We start from the raw sequence: 25,186 nt of genomic DNA on the forward strand, positions 1-25,186 counted from the left end.
GAAAACCACTATTAACAGTTTAATGTACACCCTAATCTTTTCTTCTAGTTAAACATGTATATAGTCATATTTTAATCATATTATCATACTATATAGGTGATTTTCCATCTTTAGTTCACATTTATATCCCAAGATACTAAAATTCCCATATGAAATTACTATGATAATACTTACATAGATTTATTAAAAACACAGATACAAAGAATAAAAGAGCTCATAATTTCACCCCTGTGTTAATTGATAACATTTTAAAAAGTTAATATATGTACGAGGCTAGTAAACTGAACTACTTAAGGAAGGGTGGAAGAGCCTTCCTGCACACTCAGTTTCTTTCTGTAAAAGTAAACATTATTAGATTATTGATTTTAACACATATCTATTTGATTCTTCACCTTATTTTGGTTTACTTTATTTATAGGTCTTAGAGATTTTCTTTGGTGACATATACTGATCTATGTCATTCTTTCCAATAATCATTTAACCATTCTATCACATACTGTGACCACTCTCTTATTTTGCAACATTTTTTCAATTTTAAGTTACCTAATACATGGATACATGTATATTTCCTTCTTTCTAATAACACAAATACCAAGATATATTAAATGAAAATACCAAGTCACAAAGTAATATTTACATGTCTAATAAGTATCTCAAACTTATATCCAAAACTGAATTTTTTTGCAACATACTCTACCATCTCAACAAATACCAAGTCCATCCTTTCTTGCACAGATCCCAATCCTTACAGCCATCCTAGATTGTTTTTCTTCTCATAGTATACACATACTCACACAAAGTCTCACAACATATCACTACCTCCTCCACCACTACTCTGGTTCAACTCACAATTATCCCTCATCAATATTACTACAAAAGTCTTCTAACATGTATCTCTCCTTTTCTTGCCTTCCATTTTCCCAGTCTACTCTTATCATGGCATCCAGAGTAATCTTCACATCGAGTCTTAATTTTTATTTGCTATGAACTCCTTTGGCAGCCTGGTGAAATCAACTGGACATCTTTCAGTGTTTTTAAATACTCATAAAAATTACATGGGATGACCAAGGAAACCAGTTACATCGATATATGGTCATCAAAAACACATGAATATTAAAAACAATTTTAATTGTATGTACTTCTTCATAAGTGCATCAAGTGGAATCTAGATGTGGGTCTAATAACTTACAATTTCAAAGTAATGATGACCTTAAATGCTATGTCAGTATATCTGCAAAAATAATGTGATATTTATTGGCTATGACAAAGTCACAGATAACTTTAGTACTACTCGGGTTTGTTGACTACATTATGTGAAGAAAACACTGTTTCAACTAGAAAGTTAGTGAAAATCCTCTTAAGTGCCCAGGTTCTCCCATAAATTCCATGGGGAAAAGGATACAAGGACTCTTAGTCAAGAACTAATTTCTAAAATGACAAATCCTGTTACTCCCCTTTTCAAAACCATCCAATGGCTCTCCACTTTAGAGTAAAAGCCCAATCTTTACAATGGCTGAAGTTCAGTTGAATCTTCCTATCTTGAGCACTTTCTAATTACCACCACTTAGACTTTAGCTTCTACCATTCTCCATTCATTTTGCTGTACCAGCACCAATCTTGCTATTCCTCCAACACACTGGAAACTCTTGCCTCATGACTAATATACTTTGTAGCATTTCCTAAGAAAATGGACTCCAGAGTCAAACTGCATGGGTCCATTATCTTAACCAAGTACTAGCTCTCTATACTTCCATTTCCTCATTTATAAAATAGGAGCAGTAAAAATATCTACTTCATAGGCTTACTGTAAGGCTTAAATAAATAAATATTTGTTGAGTATACAGTTCCTGGCACACAGCAGTATATGTGTTAATTATACTAATATTTCCTCAGGCTGGAATGGTATTCCCTACTATCTACAATACTGAGACCCTCACTGTTTTGAGGTCTTCCCCCCTTTGATCATCCACTATCTGGGTACTCTCCCTTCCCTGCCCCATTTTTTTCCATATCACTTACCACATTCTAATATAAAATTCTACCGTACACTTTCATTTATACTGGTACCTCTCCCACTCTACATTTTAAGTTCTATATATAAGGAATAACAAAAAATAGTAATTATCTTAAAATGTCTTGATTAATCTAACACGTGCATAAATCTTTCCCTCAATTTTTGACCAGACCATTTTATTAACTTTGCTTAAGCTCTGGTGATCTTCTAAGCTTTGGTACATATATGAATTTTTTTAAAAATTCAATTATAAAAACACAAATGAAAAATAAAACACGATTAAAAACAATTAGTTAAGCACTACTTAACAGAATTCAAGATGGTGGATTATAGAAAGGCTGCCTTTCCAGTTGCTCCATGGTTTAGGGTTCAAGCAGCAGAAGTATTACTTCCCAGCATGGTAGGTGAAAAAAAGAATTCACTGAAATTCAATATCAGAGACTCTTAGAGACCCAGAAACTTAGATACATTAAACAAAGGACAAGAAGGAGCACAATGAAGCCAAGCTGGTGGCGGCAGTGCCAGTATCACCAGTTTGCTGCAAAGGGGAAGGATAAACACAAACAGAGAAATACAATGAAGAAATGTGGCATGGGAAAACCTGTGTAACAGAAAAGCAGTCTCAACTTAGCTGAATGAGATGTTGCTCTGCGAGCTGGTGTCTGAAAAGTGCTTGGTGTTTCTCAATTGGTAAGTAGAGAACTGAGATAGAGAGGATTTCTAGAGGACACAGTTGCAGTTTGCTAATGTGGCAGCCCAGAAGATAATAGCAAACACTGCCATACTGTCCTGGCAAGTGCTTGCTGTATGGTCTAGTGTGTGACTAGCAGAATGTGATTGAAACAAGCACAGAGAAGATTGTATGCAGAGGGATTCAAGTCAGAGATATGGAGGGGCATGGAACTCATCCTTCTTTTGAGTCTGGCAGCTTACATGACCAGCTGAAGAGGGCAGGGAAACTAAACAGGTGGATATGATTACACTCAGGGATTACACTCTGGGACTGAGTCAGGGAAGGCAATATTTATGGGTGGTGAATTATGAGACACTGGTGGAGGGTTGACTTCCCTACCCTATAGACAGAATTCTTGGGAGGCACCTGAGATCCAGACACTCTGTAGAGATATGTATCTGCCTGGCCTAGGAGAGTGCTGATCTAATCTCTCCAGAGCCAAATCCATCTGACCAAGTCCCAAAGACCTGATTAGAGTTAAAATCCATCCAGAGAATGTCCCATTTAGAACTGTGCAGCAGCTCCACATCAATTTGGTCTGTCCAGACAAAATTCCACAGCATCAATTTGGTCTGTCCAGACAAAACTCCAAATGACAGCACTTCTCATTCACCCTACCACATACTGGTGAGAAGGGAAGCTGAAAGCTATTGCAACCAACATCAGTTCCAGACTTCTTCAGCTGGCAGCCTGGTGAGCAACACAAAAAGAGGAAGGGTTTAACAACCCCAACTCCTTGCTCTAAGAAGAAACAAAGCAGGGCTCTCTAGCACAGGAAGTGAGCATACATCCCTGTTTAAAGTTTTGACTATGTCTGTGGAGACAACTTTCATTTTTCAGTAAGAGTTTTTTTATTTTTTAAGTTGTAGATGGACACAATACCTTTATTTTATTTATTTATGTGGTGCTGAAGATCCAACCCAGTGCCCCAACGCATGTGAGGCAAGCGCTCTACTACTGAGCCACAACCCCAGGCCCATCTAGTTTTTTCCTCCCTCAAACCTTTGGTGTTCCTACTGTACTAATTTTGACATATATATACATATACCTGTGTGCATTTTTTCATACCTTTAGCATTGTTTTATGTTCTTTATTTTTTTCTTTGTTTTGTCTTTTTAGGATTAGGGTTTTTTGTTTATGTTGGGTTTGTTTCTCGTTTATTTTTCTTTACCACCTAAGAGCCAAATTTTCATTTTCTCTAAATTTAATTTTTCTCCTACTTCTTTATAGCCATCACTTGCTACATTTCTTCTGCTTTCTGTTTACATTTTGAACATTCCAAACTCTCTTCTACCTTCCTATCACATCTTTTCTCTTAATGAAGTATATTTTTACCATCTTGAAGAACCATTTGGTTTATATAATTCTTGCCTTCACCATTTACCTAGATGAGATTATTAGTACTGTGGATGACATAGTTGATAACTGTTGTTTAATGCCAGATCTAGTACACGGCTATTTATTATTGTTGCTGTTGGCAACTAATGACCAAACCATTCCTGTTTTTGTGGTAATTAGTATTGTAGATGTTGCAGAAGGCATTAGGTATTTATTTTTATGCTGTATATTGTTCACTGCTGTTTATTTACCGTCCCCTGCCCTTTCTGTGAAATGCTGATAATCTACTGGAACACTTCAAGTTCACAGGTAGAAACTGCTACTGAGCTACACCCAAAACCTTGCAGAGACAGCATACCTTGCTCCACACAAACCAATCATGCTCAAACTTCAACAACACTTTAATACAAAGAATAAGGGAGATGAAAACCCCAAATCAATTAACTGGCCCCCAAGGAGGAATAGTTCGGGGAGCAGGGAGAAGTCCTAGGGTCTGATTTGTGGATCCAGGTCTGATCCACTCCTATAGCAAAAACAGAATTAACACTAAGACTGTGGACACAACACCCGTGAGGGGTGTCAATCTAGATTGCTCCCATACTCCTCTAGAATACAGAATGTTTAAGTGATGAAGAGCAATCAGAGGATAAACCTCACATCCCTGCAGCATAAACACACTCACCACATCTTCAAGAACACCACCCTTGTAAGAACTCCAGGGAAAGTGGAATTCTCAAATTTTAACCCAATATACACTGTATCAAAATACATTATATCAAAGAAACTGAACTAAAAAATTCACTGGGAAATATATTGAAAATTTCACAACAACCTGACATCCCAGAACACTTTGCCAAGGGAAGGCTGTGCCACACATTAAGAGTGGAAGAGAAATCCATTCTGACATGTGCACAAACCCAATACAATAAATATGAAAAAGAAAAAGGTAATAATACCTCCTAAGGTTCATAATTCACCAGCAACTGACTCCAAAGATAATAAACTGAATGAAATATCAAATAAAAATTCCACAAAATGATTATAAAAATATCAATTTCAAGAGAACACAAGGAAACAACTGAATTAAGATGTGAATCAGGAATTTAATAAGGAGACAAAGATACTGAAAAAGAACCAAACAGAAATCTTGGAAATTAAAGGTACAATAAATGTTCAGCTGGAAGTCTCTCCAACAGAGTAGGCCATGTAGAAGACAAAATCTCACAGCTGGAAAACAAAGTGGTCATCCTTGAACATTCAGATGTATTAAAGAAAGTAAGTAACCCTGACCAGAATATAAAAGAACCCTAGGACAATATTAAAAGACCAAATTTAAGAATCAAGAGATTCAAGAGAATTGTTAAGATGCGGGCCAACAGCATAGATAACATCGTTAGGTAAAAAACAGAAAACTTTCCAAACCCTGGATATCCAGATACAGAAGTCATTCAGAACCCCAAATAGTCAAGATCAAAAAAGAACTTGTCTATAACACATTATAATTAAAGCGCATAACAGACCGTGATAGGTTTTTTGTTTTTGTTTTGCAGTGCTGGGGGTTAAACCCAGGGCTTTGTGCATGTTAGGCAAGTGTTCTATCACTAAGCCACATCCCCAGCCCCAAAGACAGAATTTTAAAAGCCTTAAGGGCCAGACTTTTCAAAAGGTCACATTAGGAGGCAAGCCAATTAGAACTACTCTTCTGTCATGCATAACTAATTAGGTAAGATGTAAAAAAGAACTACTCTTGATTTCTAAGTACAAACCCAAAAATCCAGGAGGGACTGTAATGATGTGTTCCAAGTCCTGAAAGACAATAACTGTCTAACAAAATTGCTATATTTAGCAAAGCTATCCTTTAGAATTGAGGAATAAAAACTTCCAAGAGACGCAGAAATTAAAAGAATTCATGACTACTATAGAAGTACTACAGAAAATGCTTTTAAATATTATATAAAAAGAAATCCTTGGAATGAACCCACCTTTTGACCCAGTTATCCCACTCCTCGGTTTATACCCAAAGGACTTAAAATTAGCATACTACAGTGATTCAGTCACATCAATGTTTATAGCAGCTCAATTCACAACAGCTAGATTATGGAACCAATCTAGATGCCCTTCAAGAGATGAATGGATAAAGAAACTGTGGTACATATACACAATGGAATATTATTCAGCCATAAAGAATAATAATATTATGGCATTTGCAGATAAAAGTATGGAATTGGAGAATATCATGCTAAGTGAAATAAGTCAATCCCAAAAAACCAAAGGCCAAATGTTTTCCCTGGTAAGTGGATGATGATATATAATGGGGGTGGTGGGTGGGGGGTGAGGGTGAGAGAATAATGGAGGAACTTTAGATTGTAGAGGGAAATGAGAGGGAGGAGGGGCGGGGGTATGAAAAATGGTGGAATGACAGACACCATTACACTATGTTCATGTGTGATTACACGAATGGTATGAATCTACATCATGCACAACCATAGAAAAAAAAGTTGTATACCATTTGTGTACAATGAATCCAAATGTAGTCTGTAAAAATAAAAAAAATAATAATAAAAAGAAATCAACAGGTGTTCACGGCCACCACCACGTGGCCCTCACCTCACCATGGCTAACGCCTGCTCTGCCTCTAGTTTACGGACCTCCAGCCAAAATGAATAAATGAAGTCTTTCTACCATGGTTCTTATAAAGCAGACTGCTCACAAATCGACAGGTGATAAAGTACCCAGGAAACCACTGGCTACAAAAGCTGCTCTCAAGAGTGCGCCCTCTACTGGAGGGGTGAAGAAACCCCATTATTATAGGCCTGGTACTGTGGCACACTGAAATCAGACATTATCATAAGTCCACTGAATTTCTGATTTGCAAGCTCCCCTTTGAGCTTCTGCTGTGAGAAATTGATCAGGAGTTCAAAATAGATCTGTGCTTCCAAAGTGCAGCTATTGGTGCTTTGCAGTTTGAACACACCAAACTGTGCACTATCCATGCAAAATGTAAAAATTATGCCAAAAGACATCCAACTAGCACACCCCATACATGGAGAATGTGCTTAAGAATTCACTGAGATGGGAAACGTTTCATTCTCAAAAAAATTTTTTTTCTCTTCTTCCTATTATTGGTAGTTCTGAATGTTAGATATTTTTTTTCCACAGGGTCAAAAGGTACCTAAGTATATGACTCTGAGTGGAAAAACGGAACAGAAATCAGGTATTGGCTGATTGATTGGTTTTTCCATTTTCATTTGTATGTGATTTTTTAATATAAATGTGGGGATGTAAAGCATTAAAGCAAGTTAAAATGTTTCAGTGAACAAGTTTCAGCTGTTCAACTTTGTAACAATTATAAATAAAACTGTTAAAATTTTCTGAACAACACTGGCATTTGGATATTTTTAAACAGGTAAATTTCTTATTGACAGCAACTAAATGGTGTTTGTAGGATTTTTAATCATACAGTAGATTCCAACCATTCACTATACTTTTCTGAGTTGTCCTACATGCAAGTACATGTTTTTAATGTCTGTCTTCTGTGCTATTCCTGTAAGTTTGCTATTAAAATAAACTAAAACATACAAACAAAAAATCAACAAAATCCCAGAGCTTGCAAATGGACAAATCTCATTTGAAGAATGCCTAAGCAAATAAGTAACAGGACCAAATATACATTAGAAATAAATCAAAAGCAGGAATAAAAATCTATGTGTAAATACTGAGTCAATGGTCTCAGCTCTCTAATTAAAAGACAGGCTGACCAACTGGATTAAAAACAAGACCCAACTATATGTTGTTTGCAAGAGACTCATCTTACAGAAAAGATATCCACTGGACGAAAGTGAAAAGACAGAAACAAGCAAATGAAGCCCCCAAACAAGCAAATGAGTAGCTACTCTCGTATCTGACAAAATATACTTCGAGCCAAAATTAATCAGAAGAGACCATAAAAGGTCACTTTCATACAGGTAAAGGGTCATCCAGACATAATTTCAATAAACACTTCAGACCTAAAACATTCCAAGTCAAATGGACTTAAAGGATATAAAATATTTCATCTAACGACAGTCAAATTCACTTTCTTCTCAGCTGCTCATGGAAACTTCTCCAAAAACTTCTCCAAAAAGACCATATTTTAGGCCACAAGGCAACTCTTAGCAAATACAAAAAAGTCAATATATATTCCTTGTATCTTATCTGATAATAATAGATAAAAATTGGAAATCAACAACCAAAGTTAAAAAACCCACAAAAACTATGTGAATACACTGAGATCAAAACTACACATTTTTAAATAATGAATGGATGATGGAAGAAATCAGAAGAGAAAGTAAAAATATTCTTAAAATCAAACAAAAATAGCAATATAACATACCAGAATCTCTGGAACACTATGAAGGTGGTTCTAAGAGGAAAGCATATAGCTATGAGTGCCCACATAAGAAAAATCAGAAAGATCCCAAATACATAACCTAATGATACATTTTGAGGCCCTTGGAAAACAAGAACCAATTCCAAAACCAGTAGAGGGGAATGAAGATCAGAGCTAAAATTCATGAAACAGAAAACGAAAAAAAAAAGAAACAATCGTTTCTTTGAAAAGGTAAATAAGAATGAGAAACCTTCAACCAAAATAACCAAAAGAAAGAGATTAACTAAAATACAAAGGGGTGGAACACTTTCAAGGATGAAAAAGGAGAAATCACCACAGACATCACAGAAATTCAGAAGATAATTATGGACTATTTTAAAAACTTCTACTCCAAGAAACTAGAAACCTAGAAAAAAGGAAACATTTCTAGGCACATATGACCTGCCAACATTGAATCAAGAGGACATAGAAAACTTAAACCAATAACAAGCAATGAAATAGAAGCAGTAATAAAAAGCCTTCCAATCAATTAAAGTCCAGGACCAGATATATCCTCAAGCTGAATACTATCAGACTCTTATAAAGAACTAATGCCAAAGCTTCTCAAATTATTCCATGAAATTATTCCCTTATTGCAAGGGGTGGAACACTTTCAAATTCATTTATGAAGCCAGTATCACACAAATACCAAAACCAGAGAACACATCAAGGAAAAAAACTACAAAACAATATCCCAGATGAACTTGGATACAAGAATACTTTATATCAGCAAGTCACATTCAATAAGAAGATTTTATAACATGACCAACTTGGTTTCATTCCAGGGCTGCAAGAATGGCTAAATGAATGGCTAAATGTATCCAAATCAATAAATGTAATTCACCACATAAATTGAATTAAGAACAAAAATCACATGACCATCTTGACAGATGCAGAGAAGGCCTTCAACAAAATTCACCCATTTTAGTCAGTCAGCTTTTTCACTAATGTGACCAAATAACCCACAAGAACAACTAGAGGAGGAAAGAGTTTATTTTGGGGCTTATGGTTTCAGAGGTCGCAGTCCATATATGGCCAATTTCATTCCTCAGGGTCTGAGACAAGGAAGAACATCATGGCAGAAGAGTGTAGCAGAGGAAAGCAGCTGGGAACATGGCACTAGGAAGCAGAGTGTTCCTCACAAGGGACAAAATACAAACCCCAAAGGCATACTCCCAATGATCCACCTCCTCCAGCTACAGTCACTATACACAGTTAATCCCTATCAGAAGATTAATGTACTGATTAGGTTAAGGATATCACAACACACTCACTTTACCTCTCAACTTTCTTGCATTATCTCACACATGAGCTTTTGGGGGACACCTAATACTGAAATCATAACATCCTGTCCCTGGTCCCCAAAAGCTCATGCCCATCTTCAAAATGAAAAATACATTTAGTCCATTTCCAAAATTCCCCATAGTATTAATAGTTCAAGCACTGCCCCAAAGTCCAAGTCCAAAGTCTCCTTTGAGACTCAAGGCAAGCTCTATGTGAATTCCCCTAAAAAATCAAAGCAAGTTACATGTATCCAAAATATAAAGACACAGAGTAAACATTTCTACACCATAAGGGAAATATAAGGGCATAGAAAGAAGCGATGGGACCAAAGCAAGACCAGACCACATCGGCACTGTGATATTCTCTCCAAAGGACTTGTGTAGCTTGGCCTTTATGACTTTGCTGGTTTCAGCCCACATGGCCTCTTTATTGATTAGTCTCTTCTTAATTCCTGCAATGTTCCTCAGCAGATGTTCCATGGTACTGGCATTTCTTAATTTCGGGGATCTCCACACATCACACTATTAAGAGCAGCTTGCAGGGACTCCAACTCTGCTGCATTTTGCCTGGTCTCCCAGGTCTTCCTTTGAAATCTCAGTGGAAGACTCCATGACCCCCAAACTCTAGCATCAGTCATTCCTGCAGAACCAGCACCAACATGGTTTACACTAAGGCCTGTCACCATCTCAAGTAGTAGCCAGGAATTCAGGAAACAAGGCTACAGCAGGCTGACTGTCTGTGCAGCCAAGTACAGTGAAACAACTTCCTAGGCCCTCTTGTGCAAGCAGAGTGCCCATGCCCTACTGGTCTCTTTTCAAAAAAATTTTTACTTTTACACCCTTGAGTTTGAGATGGGTGTGGTCTTGCCAGTTTCTGAGATGCCCCCAAGTCATCTTTCATACAGTCTCAGAACAGTCTTTAGCATTTCTTTAGTGGCTCATTCCTTAACCTCAGTTTTACTCACATTTTCGGGTCAAACAGCAAGTTTTTCAAATCTTTTTGCTTTGCTTTCTGCTCCTGATTTTCACAATAAACTTGACTAAAAGCCACCAGCAGCAATATCTATGTGATTGCCAGAATGATATGCTGCCTAGATATTTCTTGCACTGGGTTTTCATCTCATTCCAATTAGAATGACAGCCATCAAGAATACAAACAATAATAAATGCTAGAGAGGATGTGGAGAAAAAGGGGAATACTTGCACTGTTTGTGAGATTAGTATAACCACTATGGAAATCAGTACAAAGGTTTCTGAAAAATTGAGGAATGTCACTACCATATGACCCAGCTACACCATTCCTCAATATATATCCTCCAGTATTAAAGTCAGCATACTCTAGTGAAACAGTCATATCCATGTTTATAGCCACAAAATTCATAATAGCCAAATTATGGAACCAGTATAGCTGTTAATGAACCAATGGGTAAAGAAGTCATAAGAATGGAATTATGTCAATTGTAGAAAACTGGATTGAACTTGAAAGCATTATGTTAAGTGAAACAAAGCTAAACTCAGAAAGTCAAGGGTATATTTTCTCATGTGGAAGTTAAAAGAGAAGGAAAAGAGAGGTAGTAGGGGAATCTCATGAAAATCCAAGTTAAGATGAGGAAAGGGATGGGGGAGGAAGAGAACAAAAGGGGAAATACGGGGGAATGATACTGACCAAATTATATTGTTATGTCACATACATGTATGAGTATGTAACAATGAACCCTATTATCTATAAATGTAATGCACCAATAAAAAAATGGAAAAGGAATTTTAACATCCACTATCTTAATCATTATAGCCTCAAGAAGTAAGAAGATCTTTATTTCTTTTTACAAATAAGCAAACTGAGGTTTAGAGAAATTAAAGGACTTTGCCCAACGCCTGCCAGAATTAGAACCCAAAGTCAACAAAGTCAACTATCAAGCCACAGTCTCCCATGCATATGAAAGACACAATAAGTCAATTTGAGAATACAAGTTGAGCATCATTAATCTGAAAATTCAAAATGCTGCAAATATCGGAAACTTTTTTTGGTGCCCAGGATGGAACCCAAGGGTGCTTAACCATTGAGCTACACCCCCCACTTTTTATTTTGAGACAATCTCACTAAGTTGCAGAGGGTGGCTTTGAACTTGTGATCCTCCTGCCTCAGCCTCATGAGTTGCTGGGATTATTGCTCTACTGCCCTGCAAAAATCCTGAAAGTTTTTGAGTGTTGACATATGCCACAAGTGAAAACCTTCATACCATGAAACTGTTTCATGCACAAAATCATTAAAAATATTATATAAAATTACCTTCAGAATGTGTATAAGAGGTACATGAAATACACATGAATTTTGTGTTCAGACTTGAGTCCCATCCTCAAGATATCTCACTATATATATGCCAATTTGAAAATATGAAAACACTTTGGTCCCAAGCACTTCAGATAAGGGATACTCAACTAATATTACCAAGACAAAAGGGCTTTGTATATAACAGAAAAGCAATAAATTCTAACATTAATTAAAAAAATCTATGTCCTAGGTCTCACACAAGAAGATGTATTACTTAAAAGACTGCTCAATAAAGTTAAAGCAGACTTATGAGGGACAGAGAAATTTCAAGTTTATAAAAAGTTTTTATTAGTAACCCCTCCATCTAAAAAGTAGCAGGATTGAGGTATAATGAGCTCTAACTTCTTTTCATTAAAGCAAAATATTAAATGTTCTTCCCTTATAGTACATTTTATTAAATTTAGAGACTTTGATAATTTAGAATTATTAATGAATTTATAAATCAATTTAAAACTAGTAAGAACATAATATCAAGACTATTACTACTCATATAAACTCTTTGCAATCTTTATTACAGGGCAAGAAAAGCATTCTCTTCTCCAAAGTAAAGGTTATAAATGAATTGATAGAAAACACCTTATGCATTTGACCTGACAACAATTACCCATGTTTTTCACTCCAAAAAACAAATCCCTTAGAAGTGGTATTAGAAATTATACTTGACAAGTCACAACTCCATCTAAAACAAAGGACTTTCATTTCTGAGGTCCTATGAAAGGAATACGTAAGTTTTTTTCCCCTAAGTTTCCCCTTATGTTAGACAGCATGTTTTCCACATTCCCTGTAAATATAACAGTATGTATTCACATGATTTACACTGATCCAGTAAGCAGTACTGCCAATTAGAATCCCCTAAAGCTACCAAACTGGCCAAAAGCTTATTTACAGCTAAAGAGCATTCTCTTTAGCAAAGGACAAAGGCAATAAAGGGGGAAGAAGAAAGGGATTGGAGGCAGAGGATGGGAGGTTGGGAGGTTAAGGTCTAGAAATTAGGTAGTGTAGTTTCTGTAAGAATCATGAAAAAAAGTCAGTTCAAACTCGCAAACAATGAAAAGATATTTTGTGACTCTGGTATAGCTGCTCAGTGTTTTCCTATTTTACACTTTTCTCACCTTAAATTATAACGTAATACCAAAGGATATAGAAATTACTGAGCTTTCAATAGCTAGTGTGAGAAGTACAGAACTATTAAATAAGAAGTGTGCGTGTGTGAGAAAAATCAACAAATGGAGCTGGGCAGGTGGTGCACACTTGAATTCCAACAGCTCAGGAAGCTGAGACAAGAGGATCATGAGTTCAGAGCAAGCCTCAGCAACTTCACTAGACCCTATCTCCAAATAAAATATAAAAAAGGGCTGGGGATGTGGCTCAGTGGTTAAGCGCCCCTGGATTCAATCCCTGGTTCCCAAAACAAACCTCAACAAATGGGAAAAGATACTGGGAAACATTACTGAGGAAGGGCTGGGGATGTGCCTCAGTGATAGAGTGCTTCCCTAGCATGTGAGAGGTCCTGGGTTTGCTGGATTCCCAGAAAAGACAGACAGACTAGACTGACTGATGAACAATAGGATACGAAATGAAATACAACCAAATAAAGTCAGTCGATACAAATCAAACTTTTACACGATTGCTGAAGGAATCTAATTTCTCTGCTGATGTGGTACATTTTCAGATGAGAAAAGTAATTTTTCCTGTTCTGTAAAACAATGTTAAAAATGAAGTATGAACATCAAGAGAGACTAAGGAACACTTACTTCCCTTCCATGTTATAAGAACATAATAAATTTAAATTCCTATTTTTGTTATGGAAATATTTATACAAAGAGCATCACAGGATTCTGTAGCTGGGAAGAAGAGAAATCTATTTAGTCTATTTCATGTTATTTATAGAGAAAGGAACTAAGTCCCAGTGACTACCACAATACCAAGGTTCAGATATTCTGGACCCAGTCTAAATGTTCTTTCTACCACACCACATTAGTTTTTCACTGTAGGTGTGCATCTGTTACATGCCTCTTCAAATAAGATATTTTTCTGTTGCTGTTTTTCTCTCAGTGTTTAAAAATACTAGTTTTTTGCCAGGCACAGTGGCATACACCTGTAATCCCAGCAATGTGGGAGGCCGAGACAGGAGGATCCCAAATTCAAGCCAGTCTCAACAGATTATTGAGGCATTTAGCAACTCAGGGAGACCCTGTACCTAAATAAAATATAAAAAAGGTTGGGGATGTGGCTCAGTGGTTAAGCACACCTGGGTTCAATCCACAGCATCCCCCCCCCCCAAAAAAAAACATAAAAAATTTAAAAATTTTTTTTAAAAACAACAGAAAAATCTTTATTAAAAGGGAAATTAATGAATTATTTTGTTAATGCACTATAGTGGAAGTGCCATTTACTGAGACAGGGCAGACTGATTAGCACATTTGGTGTTTGGTGGGTAATACCATTTTCCAACATGCTAAGTTCAAGATGCTTATAATACATCAAAATGAAATGGTAGGGAGTCAAATGAACCTGAAGTTCAAGAAAGGTTGGGACTAAAAATATCAACTTAGAAAGCTATCAGTTTAGAAAAAATATTTAAAATTGGGTTACCTATGGAGTGAGCATAAACGTAGGCACTGCAAAATAAGAAGTAGAAGATTAAACAATGAACAGTCAGTGAGTAACAATGAAAACCATTAGGAATCTGTGGGAATCCAGAACCAAGTGAAAAAATTATTTTCCATGGGAGCATAATTAATCATGTCAAGTGCTAATGATGGACCAAATGTCAACTGAGGACCACTGAATTACTAAATATATATAAATTTTATGCAGTTAATTATCATCATAGAATCAGATTCTAATACTCCCTTCCCCCATCCACTATGAATCCTGATGTTTCTATTACTATTTATTCCCATATCTGGGCACTCAACAAGCTTAACTGTATTACTCAAGATCTAGTGCTTCTAACCTACATCTTATTTACTTGCTATAGTATTTCACCAGAGCAAGTTACAGAACTAAAACTAAATGCTCGTATTAAGAAAACATTAAAATTTCTCTAAAACAAAACCAAACCAACTACCAAGGCCTTCCTTGTTCTCTCTGAGCCACATTCAAGCAGTTCTACTTCTGAAGAAGTCATGGTATTACTAGGGCAAGCCTTTAACTAAATTTGTGTTAAGGGGCCATAAGGGTTCCATTTATCAATGCAGCCAATGCAGTAGACTACATTTTAACATAAACATTCCCAAGGTAACTGCTTCTCTAAAATTGACCTAAATTTTTAAAAACTTCAATGATGAAATATGTCAAATATACAAAAAGAAAAAATTCACAACACTGATATTTTGTTTTTTTATGTGTTTATCACCAGGGATCAAACCCAGGGCTTTATCCATGCTTGCAAGCACTTACCCACTGAGTTTCAACCGCAGCCCAACACTCATGCTTTAATACAAATCATTATTATTTGTTATTTTTGAAAGAAATGAAAATGTTAAAAGTGTTATAAAGGCTGCTAAAATCTCACTTCACTGGCAACCCTATTCACGCCTTTTTTCCTACCCAGAAGCAACTGAATTTGATTAATTCTCATGGGTGTTTTTGCTGCGTATCACCTATGATAGTTTTATAATTTCAATTTTTTACAAATATGGTATCATGCCATACATATGGCAAAGAGTGGAAAGTACAGATTATTTCTATATACTCTCCACACTCTCCCCTAAAACCTCTTATTAACTTTGTTACCAGAATGGTATATTTGTTACAACTGATGAACCTACATTTACACGTCATTATCCCCCAAAGTGATAGCTTATGTTAAGAATTCACTTTTGGTATACATTCTATGTATTTTTACAAATGTGTAATGATACAACCACCATTATAGTATCAGTATTTTCACTGCCCTAAGAACCCCATGTGTTCTGCCCTAAAGCAAACCCTTCACAATCACTGACTGCAAATTTTAATGGTCTCCATAGTTTTGCCTTTTCCAGATCATCATATAACTGGAATTGTGTCGCATGTAGCCTTTTTGGATTGGCTTCTTTTATTTAGTAATATGAAGTGAAGTTTCCTCCGTGGTTAACATGGCTCAGTAGCTCATTTCTTCTTAGTGCTGGATAATATTCCATTGTCTGGATGTACCACAGTTTATTTATCCATTTACCTACTGAAGAACATCTTGGGAACTTCCAAGTTTTGGCAAATTTAAATAAAATTACCATGTGAGAACATAAAATTTCAAATTGTCTGGGTCTGAGTTACTACCAAGGTATACAACTACTAGATTATATGGTAAGAGTACACTCAGTTTTATAAGAAAACTGCCACAGTGTCTTCTCAAGTGGCCTTTCATTTGGTCTAAGAAACCAGGGAACCAGCAATGAATGAGAATTCCTGATCTTCACCAGCATTTGGAGTTATCAGGGTTTTGTTAAATGTAAAATAAACATAACATAAAATGTATTATCTTTCCCATTTAAAAAATTTTTTTAATTGTAGTAAAAAACACAAAACATAAAACTTTACTATCTTAACAATTTTCAAGTGTATAGTTCAGTAGTATTAAGAACAATCATACTATTGCACATCCAGTCTCCAAAACACTTTTTCATCTGACAAAACTAAAACCATATACCTAAGCAACTACTCCCTACTTCTCCATTTCCCCAGCTCCTGGCAACCATAATTCTACTCTTTGTTTCCATGCATTTGACTATTCTAGATACTTAAGTGAAATCATACTATGTCTTTTTTTAAATTACATAATTATGCAAACACGCATGCATACACACACACACACACAGTTATTTTGTTTATTCATTTATCCATCAAAGGACACTGGGATTGCTTTCATCTTTTGAATGTTGTGAATAATGCTGCTATAAACATAGGGTACACATATCTCTTTGAGTTCCTGCTTTCTATTCATTTGGTTATATACCTGGAAGTGAAATTGCTAGAACATATTATTCTATATTTAGTTTCGGTATAAACATAGGGCCTTGTGCATGTGAGGTAAGTGTTCTACCACTGAATTACATTTCCAACCCTTTTAAAAAATTCTATTTTGAGACAGGGTCTTGCTAAATGACCCAGGCTGGCTTCACACTTGCAATTCTCCTGCCTCAGCATCCCAAATATCTGGGATTACAGACAAGTGCAACCACACCCAGTTCTGTTTATAATTTTCTGAGTAACACCAAATTGTTTTCTATAGTAGATAAACCATTTTACTTTCTCACCAACAGTGCACAAGGATTCTGATTTCTCAGCATCTTCACCAACTATTTTCTGTTTTTACAGTGGTTTTCTAATGGGCCAGAGGTGGTATCTCACTGAGATTTTCATTGGCATCTCCCAAATAATGTCAAGCACCTTTTTCATGTGCTTGTTGGTTATTTGTATATCTTCTTTGGAGAAATGTCTAAAGTTCTTTGCCTAGTTTAAAATAAGGCTGTTTGGGTTTTGCTGTTGTTAAGTTCTTTACATATTCTGGATAATAACCCCTGATCAGATATACCATTTGCCTATATTTTCCCCCATACCACAGGATGTCTCTCCATTCTCTTTTTTTTTTTTTTTTTTTTTGTGGTGCTGGGGATTGAACCCAGGGCCTGCAAGCACTCTACCAACTGAGCTATCTCCCCAGCTCTCTCCATTCTCTTGATGGTTTCCTTTTTATTTTGATGAAGTACCACTTGACTATTTCTATTTTAATAGCCTTTTGTTTTTGAGATGGGGTCTCACTATATTGCCCAGGCTGTCTTATTCCTAGGTGCCAAATGATCCTCCCATCATAGCCTTCCAAGTAACAGACTAGGCACATACCATTGTACACAGCTAATAGTTTTGTTTTTGCTTTTCTATAGAATATTTGTTTTTTCAGAGCCCCCATGAATGGGACGAGAGCATTCTAAAAGAGACGCCAGAAAACTCCCTGGCCTTCTAACCTGTGAGGTTACGATGAGAATACAACCATCCATGATTCAGGAAGTGGGCCTTTACCAGAAACTCAATCTGTGCCTTGATTTTGGACTTCCCAGCCTCCAGATCTATGAGAAATAAATTTATTTATAAGCCCCCCCCAAATAAACAAAAACCACAAAAAATGCTTGCTTTTTATGGCACATCCAAGAAAGCATTACCAAGACCAATGAAAACTCCCCCCATGTTTTCTAGTTTCAGATTTTATGTCTAAGGGTGAATTTTTGTGTATGATATAAGTTCATTCTTTTGCACATGGATATCAAGTTTTCTTCCTACCATTTGTTGAAAAGACAAATGTATAGTCCAAAATATACTTTTCCCCAACAAGTAGTTTTACATCTTGGTCAAAGATCATTTTACTGTCTACGTGGAATGTTTATTTCTAGGTTCTCTATTCTGTTTCACAGGTCTTTATGTATGTCTTTATGAAAATACCATACTGTTTTGATCACTGTAGCTTTGTAATATTTTGTAGTCAAGATGTATGAGACCTCTAGCGTTATTCTTCTTTCTCAAGACTGTTTTGCCTTTTTGGAGTCCTTTTTGGTACCTTATGAATTTCAGGATCACTTTTCTATTTCTGTTAAAAAAAAGTAAATGTTAGTGTGCTTTGAATAGGGATTGTACTGAATCTGTAGGTTGCTTTGGGAAATATGAGTGTTTTAATAATATTAAAGTCTTCCATTCCATCAATATTGGATATTTTTCCATTTATTTGTGTCATCTTTTATTTCTTTCAGCAATGTTTTATACTTTTCGGTGTGTAAATCTTACCTTTTTGGCTGTTTGTTCTGAAGTATTTTATTCTTTTTTGATGCAATTATAAAGGGGATTATTTTAAACTTTCTTTTTAGATGGTTTCTTGTTAGCATACAGAAATACAACTTACATTTTTACTGATGCATTATAATTATACATAATTGAATTTATTATGCCATATTTGCACATGTACATAATCTGATCAATCTCATTCTCCTTTACCTTCCCTTTCTATTTCCTCCTCTCTCCCCTACAACTAGTTTTTGTATGTTGTTTTATATACAGGAACTCTGATTTTTTTTTTTATTAATACTAATAGGTTTTCTTGTGTGTATGAACTGAAGGATTTTCTAAAATCATGTTGCCTGTGAACAGAGATAAATTTTATTTCTATTTCTTTCTCTTGCCTGGTTCTCTAGCTAACACCTCCAATGCTATGTTGAATAGAAGTGGTGAAAGTGGGCATTCTTGCCTTGTTTCTGATGTTACAAGAAAAGCTGTCAGCTAGGCATGGTAGTGCAACCCTGATCAAAAGTAGCAACTTAGTGAGGCCCTAAGTAACTGAGTGAGACCCTGTCTCAAAGAAAAAAAATAAGAAGGGCTAGAGATGTGGCTCTGTTGTTAGGCACTTCTGGGTTCAATCCCCAGTTACCACCCCACCGCCAAAAAAGCTGTCAGTTTTTCACCACTAAATTATGATGGCCTATTTTTCACATGTGACCTTTATTATGTTGAGAAAATTCTATTAGTAATTTGTTGAGTGCTTTTATCACGAAAGGGTCCTGAATTTTGTCAAAGACTATTTTTGCATCAAGTAATATGATCATGTGGATTTTGTCTCTCATTCTGTTAATGTTCTGTATGTATTACATTGGCTGATTTTCATCTGTTAAACAATCTTTGAAACCCAGAGATAAATTCTACTAGGTCACAGTGAGTGATCCTTCTAAAGGGCTATGGAAGTCAGTGAGGAGTTCTATATCTATATTCATCATGTATAGTGGTCTGTGATTTTCTTACATTGTCTTTTTCTGGTTTTGGCAATCTCATAATATGATTTTAGACTAGTTTCTCCTCTTCAAATTTTTGGAAGTCTCAGTAAGACTGGTGTCAGTTCTTATCAAGAATTCTCAAATGTTTGATAGAATTTACCACTGACACTATCAGGTCCTAAGCTTTATTCCATTGGGAAATTTTTAAACTACTGATACAATCTTCCTACTAGTCTGATCAGAGTTTTTTATTTCTTAATGATTTAACCTCGACAGGATGTGTGTTTTAGGAATTAATCCATTTCATTGCCACTTTGTTAGCAAACAAACCATACATCTCCTATTACCACTCTTTTCTCTCTTAAACAAAAACTGACAAATGAAATGACTACCTTACATGGAAAAAATACCAAAATGTGAATACATAAAATAATTAATAATTCAATAAAGAAGTTATCAATATGAATTGTTATGATCAGCAAAAATTTAACCAAGGCCCAGAGGCTTAAGTTCAACCAGAAGGCATAAATAACTAATGAAAAGGTAAATGCTAGACTAGAAGGTATTTCTAGTAGAGACCAAACAAAATTTAAGATAAAACTAAAGCAAAATCAAATGTTAAAGTGTGAAATGGGTTCCCTTGCCTGAAGTGGAAGGAGAATCAGAGATGAAGTTACATGGCTAGAGAGCTATAAACTAAAAAGATTTATTTTAGTGTTCATAGTTTCACTGGCATTTACGTATCATACACTTAAATATCTCCTAAACTGAACTGAGAATTTGAAATTCCTAGTCTACAAAGAAAATTTGACAGCCACTTAAAGAGACAATTGGAAACCACTGAAGGTACCTCAGTTGAAAAATGACAGTGGTATTCTGGGAAGTTTACCTAAGTAACTACATTTTAATAGTCCTCATTTAAGGTGATTTTGCCACTTAGAGGACATTTGGCAAATTTTGGAGACCATTTTATTTGTTGTAACTGAGAGAGGGGGAAGTATGTGCTAGTAGATAAAAGGCCATGAACACTGTCAAACATCCTACAAAGTACTACACACAGCCCCCTCCACCAACAAATTATCTGGCACCAAAAGTTAATAGTACTAAGGTAGAGAAACACTGCTGTGTTCTAATGGTAATTAGTTACTCTCATGAGAACCCAAATTAGTTCAAATATCTTGGGGAAAATATATACAAGAAATGGAAGCATTCCAAAAGATTAATAAGTGAGAATATTTTCATTTTTCTAAAAAAATTTAAATTACCATACATCACTAAAAATCAAGAGAAAAATGAACTTGACTTAAAAATTCTCATTTAATTACTAATTTTAAGCAAAATACTCATGTTCTTCATCCTCTCTTTTAAAAACAAATTTATTTAAGTCCCTCAAATATTTACATAAATGCCAACTATATGCCAGGTATGGTGATGTGCACCTATAGTCCCAGTTACTCAGGAAGCTGAAGCAGGATGGCTTGAGCCCAAGAAAATTTGAGGCCAGCCTGGACAACATAACATAGTAAGACCCCATCTCAAAAAATAAATAAATAAATAAATAAATAAATAAATAAATAAGAAAGAAAAAGAAGAAAAGAGTAGTGTACAAAACAGAAAAGGTTCACAATCTTCAGCAAGCTTGTAGTCTGAAGGGAGAAACATTATGTCATTTTTTTCCCTGCTATAGTACTGGGAATTGAGGAATTGAACCCAAGGCGCTTTACAACAGAGCTACACCTCCAACCCTTTTCATTATTTCTTTTGAGACAGTATCTCATAAGTTGCCAAGATTTTCCTTTGAACTCAGTCTCCTGAGTTGCTGGGATAACAGGTATGCACCACAGCACCCTGTACATAAATTATCCTTAAGGGAAAAGTCAGGTGGGTTTATCTTTCAGTTAGCTTGTTCATAGACCCTATGAGTAAATGACACTGTAGCTGTGATTCAGGGGATGAGAAATAATCTTGGAAGCAGACAAAAGAGGGTGAGGATGAGAGGAATTCTGACAGCATGTATAAAAGGCCAGAAGGAGTGGGCCATTGATGTGTAAGAGTTAGAGGAATTGGAAGATAAATAGTATAGTAATTAAGGAAGACAAGTAAAGCCGAAGAGGTAGGAGTAGTAGACAAGGACCAAATTTGGCAAGACTTTGGAGGTCTCGGTAAGGAGTTCCGAAGTTAAATGTGTTGGGAAGCTACTGAAGCAGAGGAGGGGCATGATTTTACTTTTGTTTTGTTTTTGATGGTGCTGTGGATTGAAATCAGGGCCCTGCTCATGATAAGTAAGTGCTCTACCACTGAGTTACATCCCTAGCCCTAACTTACTTTATTTTTAGAAGAACCACACTGGTTATTTATGAATTGGAAAACAGCAATAGCAGAAACAAGGCAACCGTTTTGGCTACGAGACAAGGAGGTATTAATGACTTACTCCAGATTGTAACAATGAGTAGAAAGTTAACAGAAAAAAATGAATGAAAATGACATTCACTAAATAATGTTACACTTACAAGCTTGTCTAAAACAAAACTCTTTCTAGGGGATGCTCTGAGGAAGCTATGTGACACCGTTCTCCACACCACAGATGACTGGTGCTGGAACGCAGGAAAGTACCTGACCCAGGAAAAGTCAATCCATAAGCAGACCAGCAGCTTAAAGAAAAAAAAAAAAAAAAAAAAAAAAAAAATCAACCAAAAAGCAAACTTGCTTTACCTTAGGCAGAACTTATTTGCTCAGTCAGATTTTCTCTTTTGGTAACAACACAGAATTACATAAAGTCTAAGATAGAAGTAGCTAGGAAAAATAAGCCTTAGTAGCTGACAATACAAAGCCGATCCTATCAGAAATATTTTGTATAATTTCAGAACTGGCCCTTTAACTTTCCTAACATCCTATCTTTGACCTAGTCCGAATAAAGCTATGTTTCTTGTATTACCAAAAGACTAATTCAAAACAAATACCCACTAAGATAGAATTTTAATTTTATAGATGCAGAAATAGAAGTTGAAAAGAATATTAAACTTTCCTAAAGGCATATAGCTAATGAGATACAAGTCTAAGTCTAAAAATCAAGCTTTTCCACAAATCTCAAAGAGTTATCAGACACAAAATATTTAGGATTTCTTTTCTCTTCAATCTTAAAGTATATAATTTAAATTAGAAATAAAAAATAAGTGATCTACTACAACCTATGGTCCCTACAGGGTCTTCAGGCCAGGGATCTGAGAGATCTTGACCTGCTAGAATAGGAACTTAGCCTGTGTATTCAATGCTCTGTCCTTACTGCTTACAACAGAACCTTGGACACAATGCTGAATTATTTGCTGAACAAACGGTTTCAAAACAGGGAAGAGAATAAGGGAAAGTCAGTGAAAAAGACTACCCGGATAAGTCCAAATGTGACCCTCAGGTACCAGAAAGCTGTCACAGCCCCAACTTATTTCTCTTAATTAAACTACTATCACAACAGCATTATGAAATGTAACTTACCATACAGTTAAAGAGTACAACACTAGTTTTTAGTATATTCACAAAGTTGTGCATTGATCACCACTAACTCCAGATAACTCTGATCATCAAAAACAGTCCCATGCTCATTAGCAGTCATTCTTCAATTTCCCTTTGTTCTAACCCTTGGCAACCACTAATTTATTATCTGTCTTTATGGACTTATCTATCCCAGGCATTTAATATTATAATTTGATGAAATATATATTTGACCCTCTGACACATGGCTCCTAGAATCCCTTAGAATATCTTTTTTTTTTTTGGTACCAGGGATTGTACCCAGGGGTGCTTAACCACTGAAACACATCCCCAGTCCTTTTTATATTTTACTTTGCAACAGGGTCTAAGTTGCGTAGGGCCTAAATAATTTGCTGAGATTGGCTTTGAACTTGCAAATCTCCTGCTTCAGCCTCCCGAGCAATGATGTGTACCACCACATCTGGCAACTCTTGGAATTTCTGAAGGGACAAAAAGCATCTTTAAGTATAAGGCCTTGAGTTCAATCCCCAGCACCATAAAAAAATAAATATATACAAGTGTCTTTAGTATGCTTACTTAGATGACTAGTGGTTGAAGGATCCCAGAATGGATCAGTCAACTGAAATACCAAAGTATGATGAGACAGCAGGAACTTTTTCAGCCTTAATTCTCAATCTCTGGGGCAGAAGCAGAAAGGTTAACTGGTAACCAATGGCCAGTGATTAATCAATCATGTCTATGTACTGAAGCTTTATTCGCCCCACCAAAAAAGAAAATACAAAACAAAACAACAACAAAAAAACTTGTTTGTTGTGCTTCCAGCTAGTTGAACATGTGGTGGTACCTAAAGGGTGGCACACTGGGAAAGGGTGTGGAATTTCTGGGTCACTTTCCATATACCTTGCTTATCAGGCGGTTGATCTACATCCTTTTTAATATCTTTAAGTAAACTGTGTCCCTGAGCCCTTACAGCTGCTCTTGCAAATTAACTGAATCAGGAGGGGGTCATGGAAATACTAATTTATAGCAAGTTGGTGAGAAGAAAAGGCCACAACAACCCATGCTTCCAATTAGCGTCTGAAAGTGAAGAACAGTCTTATGGAAATGAGCCCACAACCTGTGATCTGATGCTACCTTTGGGTAAACAGTGTCACAATGTTAGAATTGAATTGGAGGACACCCAGCCAGCACCTTACTAAGGAACTAAACCTTGCTTCATGTGTGAAAAACCTCCCCTAAATATGTGGTGTACAAAGTACTATGTTGAGTGACTGATGAGTGCAGAGTAGGAAAAACAGCTTGGAGATAGGAGGAGCTTTCTCCTCTTTTCACATATGCACAGAATTATAGAATTATAGATCTTTTGTGACTGGCTTCTTACAAGTAGCTTAATGTTTTCAAGGTACATCCATACTGCTGCATGTATCACTACTTCATTTCTTTTTATACCAGGATAATACTCCATTGTATGGCTATTCCACATTTTATTTATCCATTCATCAGTTGATGGATATTTGGGTTGCTTCTTTATCTTGGCTATTATAGATAGAACTGCTATGAACATTCACATATGAGTTTTTCTCACAGAAAAATGTTTTCAATTCTCCTTGATATCTAGGAGTGAAACTATTGGGTTACAAGTTAACAGTTTACTTTCTAAAGAACTGCCAAACTACATTTCAAAGAAGCTGTAGCTTCATTTAATTTTATTTATGGTGCTAGAGATCAAATTCAGCATCCTGGGCATGCCAGGCAAGCACTCTACTACTGATCCAACTCTAGACTGCAGTTACATAATTTTATATTTCCATAACCAAGTGTGAGGATACCATTTTCTCCAGATTCTCAAGGCT

General features: G+C 36.0%; 1 protein-coding gene across 3 annotated transcripts in view; it reads right to left on the reverse strand.

The window, feature by feature from the left end:
* Nucleotides 1-25,186, reverse strand: part of Kpna4 (karyopherin subunit alpha 4) — a 66,414-nt gene that overhangs the window by 33,188 nt on the left and 8,040 nt on the right. The window contains exon 3 of one of the 3 annotated variants that reach the window (XM_047564953.1): nt 22,358-22,498. The exons of the other annotated variants lie outside the window; for them this stretch is intronic. The gene's annotated coding sequence lies outside the window, so the exon portion shown is untranslated. The remainder of the gene's footprint in view (nt 1-22,357; nt 22,499-25,186) is intronic. 3 annotated transcript variants of the gene reach the window in all.

This window comes from Sciurus carolinensis, chromosome 9, assembly GCF_902686445.1.
Source record: "Sciurus carolinensis chromosome 9, mSciCar1.2, whole genome shotgun sequence".
In the NCBI taxonomy this organism is placed as follows: domain Eukaryota; kingdom Metazoa; phylum Chordata; class Mammalia; order Rodentia; family Sciuridae; genus Sciurus; species Sciurus carolinensis.